Below are 6301 nucleotides of genomic sequence, written 5' to 3' on the forward strand. Positions count from 1 at the left end.
CAGTGGTGCTACAGGGACAGATGACAAACATTCCCGCTCACTCAATAGCACTGCCTTAAGAGGTAAACGATATATAATAGGCGGCGTTTTTATGTGTGTTGAACCTCATTCGCACCGCACGTAAAAAAACGCGCCAATCGGAGGTTTGGGGGTAGGACAACAAACTAAACACGGGAAGCAGTTTTAAAGAAACGAAGAAGGGCCAATTCCTGAAATGTCACACCTATCATCTTTTCATTTTAAGGCCACAGATGCTCTTGACGAATTGAGTTTATTTCACAAGCGCTCAGCTGTCTTTGGGTCGACTTTTTAAGCAAACTTTGTAAAACCCTACGTTCATAATCAACGTTTTTGGGTTTAGATCGCGTTTATTTATAAATGTGTCGTAACCCTCCACCACCCGACACGGCCAATCAGTAAAAATGTGTCACGTTGACAAAGACAAATAGTTCACTGCTTTAGCCCACCGGTGTGTTGAAGCCACAACATTTACAATTTGAGTACGACGTTTCGCTGGTAATTGCAACCAGCATCATCGGGCAATTCGCCATAATGGTGAGGCTCTGCTGTCTCCCGTTCTTATATAGAGCAGCAGCAGGGTGACGTCATCATTAACTCATTAACTCATCAGGTGCAACGATTCAAGGGGGGAGTGATTGTAATTATATACTAGATTAGTAATCAGGCTATTGTTACGATGCGAGTTGTAGATTAGTAATCATTTGGAATGTGTTTTATTGTGATTATGAATAACATTGGTCGCGAAAGCCTACGTGTTAAACCCTCACCAGTCGACAACTCCACCATCCCGTTGCACTACAGACAAACTCGGTCGCCTCGATCGCCCACACCGAGAGCGATGCACGAATGAGTTGACCAACTCTGCCGTCGACGTTGCCGATGGATGTTGACCCGCCTCGCTCGTGACGCGATGACAAAGCCTGCTGAGTTCCCTGTCGACAGTCGTTCCCAATGAGTGCTACCACGCACTCACGAGACCTGTAATGCTCCACACAGAGTGTAGGTGGCCGGGCAAGGCGCACGACACTGATTCCCCCTTGCCAATGCTCCTTCGTAGGTTGTAGACAACTTGCGAAACGATGGCTGACCCATCGAGCAGTGACACGTTTCCTGATACGCGTGCTTTGTGTTGTGCTTCCTAGTGCCCGTAACAAAAAATATATAAATGCAGTTGTTTAAAAAACATATAAACCTATGTAACATTGTTTTTTATTCTGCGGCGTATAGCTTTCCACATAAACAAATATATTGTATGTGTATTCAATAATCAGGTGTTCTCCAAATGTTTGTTGCTTAACTATGTATACACAGTTGTCACGTTTGCATACTATGATTGCGACTGCTTAAGCAATATGGAGCCCGTACATTAATGTACGCGCCTATTAAGTATATGCAGAACGTCCACGACTGTTATTACGGGATTTAATTGTTATTAAAATAAATAAAGCTACTTTGTAAAAAAATTTTGAGACATTTCTAGTCATCTGTGTATTCTTAATTTCTTCGAACGCGTGCGCTGTGCTTGTGTTCACCTGGAAGAGATTAGTGAGGAGCGGTCACGGCCAATACCGGTAACTATTATATCTGAGCCAGTTCTGGGCCTCCCTTAGGTCGACTCAGCCTTAAATTAGTACCCGGTGCGGTGTATAAACATGGCCACTAGGGAGACAAAGGCGGTCGTGCGTGGTGCTGGCCACCCACCCCCTCGTGTGCCGTGCCGGCCTTCAACTGTGCTCGCTAACAGCCCTTGCCCCAACAGTCTGTTAAAGCTCTACGGGGGATTTTTGTCTTTGTATTTGAAGTTAATGCAATGCTATTCTCGAGCTGCACCCCGCATGTGAAATGGGTGTATTCATTTTACATAAAGAAAAACACAACTTACATGACAGCCAGCCACCTTATCGCATACATACATTCTACGTAGACTGTGGTCGCATCTGTCGCACTAAAGCCATGCTGCAGCACGTGTTTGATTCACCTCCCATTATCGTTAATCAACACGGTTGGTTGTTTTTTGGGTTAGATTGCGTAAATATGAATGTGTCGTTAAACCCGCCACCACCCATACAGCCAATTCGTAAGGTTTGTCAGGTAAACATAAAATGCCAATTCGTTACTAGTTCAATATACCGGTTTGTTGGAGAGTAAATCTGCAACATTTACAATTCGAGTCCGACGTGTCGCCGGTAATTACAACCAGCAGCATCAGGCGTCAGCCAGAGGTGTGCAGAAATCCCCCAGTTTCGGTCTTAAACAGAGGGGGCGTAAATGGGATGTCATTACTTGTGAGCCAATCAGGCGCGACGAACAGAAGGGGGTTAATGTTTTCACATGAATTACAATGGACATCTGCTGTTGGGGGGGTTATTCACCGGTAATCAACATACACGTGCTGCTTTGGTTCGTGGTGACGGATGTGGAAGTGCGTGGGGAGAGTGGCGTCAGCGTGCGTGCACAGCAGCGGTAGTGGTGGACGACCAAAAAAATAAACTTAGAGCAATTTCATACTGTAGTAGTAATAATCGTAGTTATACGATCGGTGACTGAGTGAGGGTGTGATAGAGGTAGGGTCTGAAATTCGCCACAATTACAGTATGCTATATGCTTATGCGGAGATATATAAGGATGCTGAGACGGTAGAATAATGGTCAGCACACTGGACTTGGAAACCAGAGGTGGCTGATGAAACGTAGAAGCGGGCATTTCAACCTTAGCATTAAATAAGGAATGTCAGATGGCATGGTGCATCTCATGTGTTCGCCAATCTCGTGATGGCGCGCCACCTCGATGCGCAGGCAGGGTCGTGTGAGACGAGCTCCACATAGCAATCTCAGTGGGCGACTGGTGATATGCTAATATTGGGTGATGGAGGTGATTATGGGGTAATTTGGTGATGGGATGATTGCTTAACGGGGTGGTTGGGCGATGGGATGACGAGTGATTTGTTGATGAGGTAATTGGGTGGTGGGGTGAATGGGTGATGGAGTGATTGTTTGATGGTTGCTTGGATGAAGATGATCGGCAATTGGTTGATTGTGACGATTGGGAAATTGGTTGATGGTTGCTTGGATGGAGTTATACAGGTAGGAACAACAGTTCCACACTGCCCACCAGGGATTATTTGTCTGTCTGTCGTGCATAGCCACGCCCTCAATTTGTATTTCAGAGCACTTCGGGCAGGCTCAGCACCACCCCACGCAGCTTGCGCCGCGTGACACGGATCGCACGAATGCGCTGTCCAACCAAGTTCCTACCTCCCTTTTCCTCCAACGATCAAGGCACGGGTCACAACATCCTGGTTAGGAAATGTGGTCACTTTACCTTTGCGAGCATTTACAATCCCCAACACTGGGTAAGATCTTGAATCCAGATTGACGTGCACCTTGTCACATGACCACGTGGAATAGAGGCAACCGTTGTACAATGCAATCGCCATAATTAAGAAATGTAAGCGTCAATCCAGCCAAGCTAAAACACAGGAAAACAAAGCAACTAATTGAGTTACTGTGAAGTTTAGCGCCGTGTGACAAGGGAGAGTAACTATGCATGACATGTGCCCGGACCTATAATGATCATAAGGCCAAGCTGCACATTGTTAAAGAGCAAATGTTTGTCATTCTTTGAAACCGCTTCCCAGCATTGTTATTAGCGAGACATCCATTGCTGCCTGGGAGCAAGAACAATGAAGTATGCCTTGTGACAAGTATTTGGTAACGTTTGGACAGGACATTTCTATCCAATTGTGTTAGCAACCAGTAGGGCATGATGGCAAAAAGCCGTTTAGGAATGTATTGCAGTCGCCAAATAAAATCCAATCTTAAGTTGTGAATAACTTGGTCATTTGACAATGCTAAAATCTAGTGGAAAAAATACGATGCCACCGAACCAGATTCAAATGGCCATGTAATGGGGAATAAACTAAATGAAGCTCAGTGGAACAACACGTTCTGCCAACAGCAAATGGTAAAATACCCACGTCTGTGAAACATTAAAAAGGCTAATTTCTTACATGCAACCACAAGAGAAAATTGCATTGCAGAAGGCTTTTATTGCATAGTCAGCCATAATTATTATTTTTAGAACATATGATCAAACAGGGTACAAAATGCTGCTCTATTTCTCAGAAGCACGGGCGGTCATTTTGGTGTAGGTGAGCCCCTTGTAAACGCCACTCAGGGGAACGTAAAAGACAGCACCGTTCATGCAGGTGATGCGCAGCAGGGCCGTGTACGGGAGGTCGATGTTTGCACGCCCGATTTTGGCGACAACAGTGACAGTCTTGCGCGGAGGAACGGAAACCGGGAACGTGAGAGTTTCCGTCCGCTCCTCCGAGTTCTCCAATGCGTGCGTGGTCTCAGAGCTCAAGGTGAAGCTGAACCCGGTCTCCACCTCCATAATTAAGGGAATGCCTGCAGACACCTTCAGGCTGAAGGTGGACTCGATTTTGTTGGTCGTAGACCACGACGACTTTTTGGTTATCGTCTTGGAGCTCTCGAAGGTGAGAGACTGCACGACGCTGGTGTCGTTTATGTACGCCATTTCTTTAATCTCCTCCATCTGCACGTTGGGCAGAACCTGGTGCATAGTTGGGTACTTCATGTTCTGGATCACCGACGACTTTACAGCATTGATGAAAAGGAAGCCCATGGAGTCGATGTCAGCCCCTGCTCGGCCCTGAACGCCCAAGCAGATGCCAGAGCCCACGTCGATCTTGTACTCGGTCTTGAGCCCCCAGTCCGTCATCTTGGCAAAGAACTCGCGGTTGCGGCTCGTTTTGAACCTGATGGCACCCAGACGCGTGCCGGCCCCATTGCCCCACAGGGAGCTGCGACATGAACTCGCCCGACTAAAATTCAAACTGCTGAGCAGAGGAGTCCACAGTGCCGAATCTGCCTTCGCCCGTCAGTCAGCCACACCTCCACACCCCTCACTTGCCAGCCTCCAACGCTCACGGAGAGTTTCTGCAGTGTGGCCGCATTGCTCCTTCCATCAAATGAGAATGCATTTCCACCTTGGCCTCCAATGATGTGCAGCGTAAGTGGGTACGACATTATGTCTACCTGGAAGAGACAGAAGCAAGGGACAGCATTGCAAGCAAGTTTAAATGGAAGGCACCTTATAGAAGTAAATCGTGATAAATGTGGTTTAACACTTTAAGTATGCAAAATAAACGCCACGCCAAGCTTGTACAAATCAAATGCCTTATAGGATTTGTCAATATCTTTATAGCAATATAAGAGAAAAAAGTGCACATGTGCCTAAAGCTTAATTTACAATTGTTCAGTGGTGGGTTGTGACAAGTGCGCACATGCTCTTGGAACTGCGAGGCAGAGCAGCAAAACGCAGCTTCATTTGTTGCTTTCGCTCCCTATTTGAAAAGCCGCAACAATCAAGTGGGATATGAAGTATGGTGCACAACCCACACGACCACAGTAGGTCATCATTCAGTAGCAGCAGAACGAGTGCCACGCACCACATTTGTGACAAGCAGGACAAATACCTTTTTTCTTCGAAAAAGCAAAGCTTCGACAGGCAATCCAGGCACTTGGCTGCAGTCGACCTACATGGATCATAGGAACAGAATCAGACGGATAAAGGTGGTGTGGGGAAAACTAAATTAAACCCTACAATCCAAGAAAACTAAGTTTGCAGATTCCGATGCAAGAACTACCCTGGTGAAAAATGCCTCAGAAGTCTGTTAGAGCGCCAGCACAATCCAGATGATCACCAGGCATTGAATCGTATTAGGCTTCAGGCAATATGATAGGATGGTTTGCAAAAATGTCAAATTAGACAAGTCTTACATTTTACACATTTTAAGTGGATTTCAGACAATTGCCATGAAATGGCAAATCAAACTTTGAAGCGTAGTCAGCTTCCTGCATACACCCCTCAAATTTCAGGTCAATAAAAAGTAGTTTCCCCATTTCTTTAGACACTATGCCAAGAACCAAAATACAACATTCTTAAAGGTGGCAATTAGCCGGAGCAAGTGAGAATATGGAACGGTCGAGCTGGGACGGTTTAAGATAAATGTGGGAGACCAAACCAGAAAAAACGTTTTAATGGCTGCAAACCAATATACAACGGCAGAAGCCCATACTTAAAGCAGGTTACGAAAACACGTTCCTTCGGAGTGGGCAGGTAGGTACTTGGTTGGACAGCGCTTTCGTGCACGACACAGATAATCCCTGGTGGGCCGTGTGGAAGCTGTTGTTCCTACTGTATAAGTGTAGGGTGTCGTGTGTCATGTAGGTTAAACGTTGAGTTTTATAAGGGC

At 46.1% G+C, this 6301-nt stretch overlaps 1 pseudogene; it reads right to left on the reverse strand.

Moving 5' to 3' along the window:
* Window positions 1–4134: 4134 nt before the first annotated feature.
* Window positions 4135–5075, reverse strand: LOC133358838 (aerolysin-like protein; annotated as a pseudogene).
* Window positions 5076–6301: the final 1226 nt, after the last annotated feature.

The sequence above is a fragment of the Lethenteron reissneri genome, chromosome 63 (genome assembly GCF_015708825.2).
Source record: "Lethenteron reissneri isolate LAM-NWPU_2019-01 chromosome 63, ASM1570882v1, whole genome shotgun sequence".
Classification (NCBI taxonomy): domain Eukaryota; kingdom Metazoa; phylum Chordata; class Hyperoartia; order Petromyzontiformes; family Petromyzontidae; genus Lethenteron; species Lethenteron reissneri.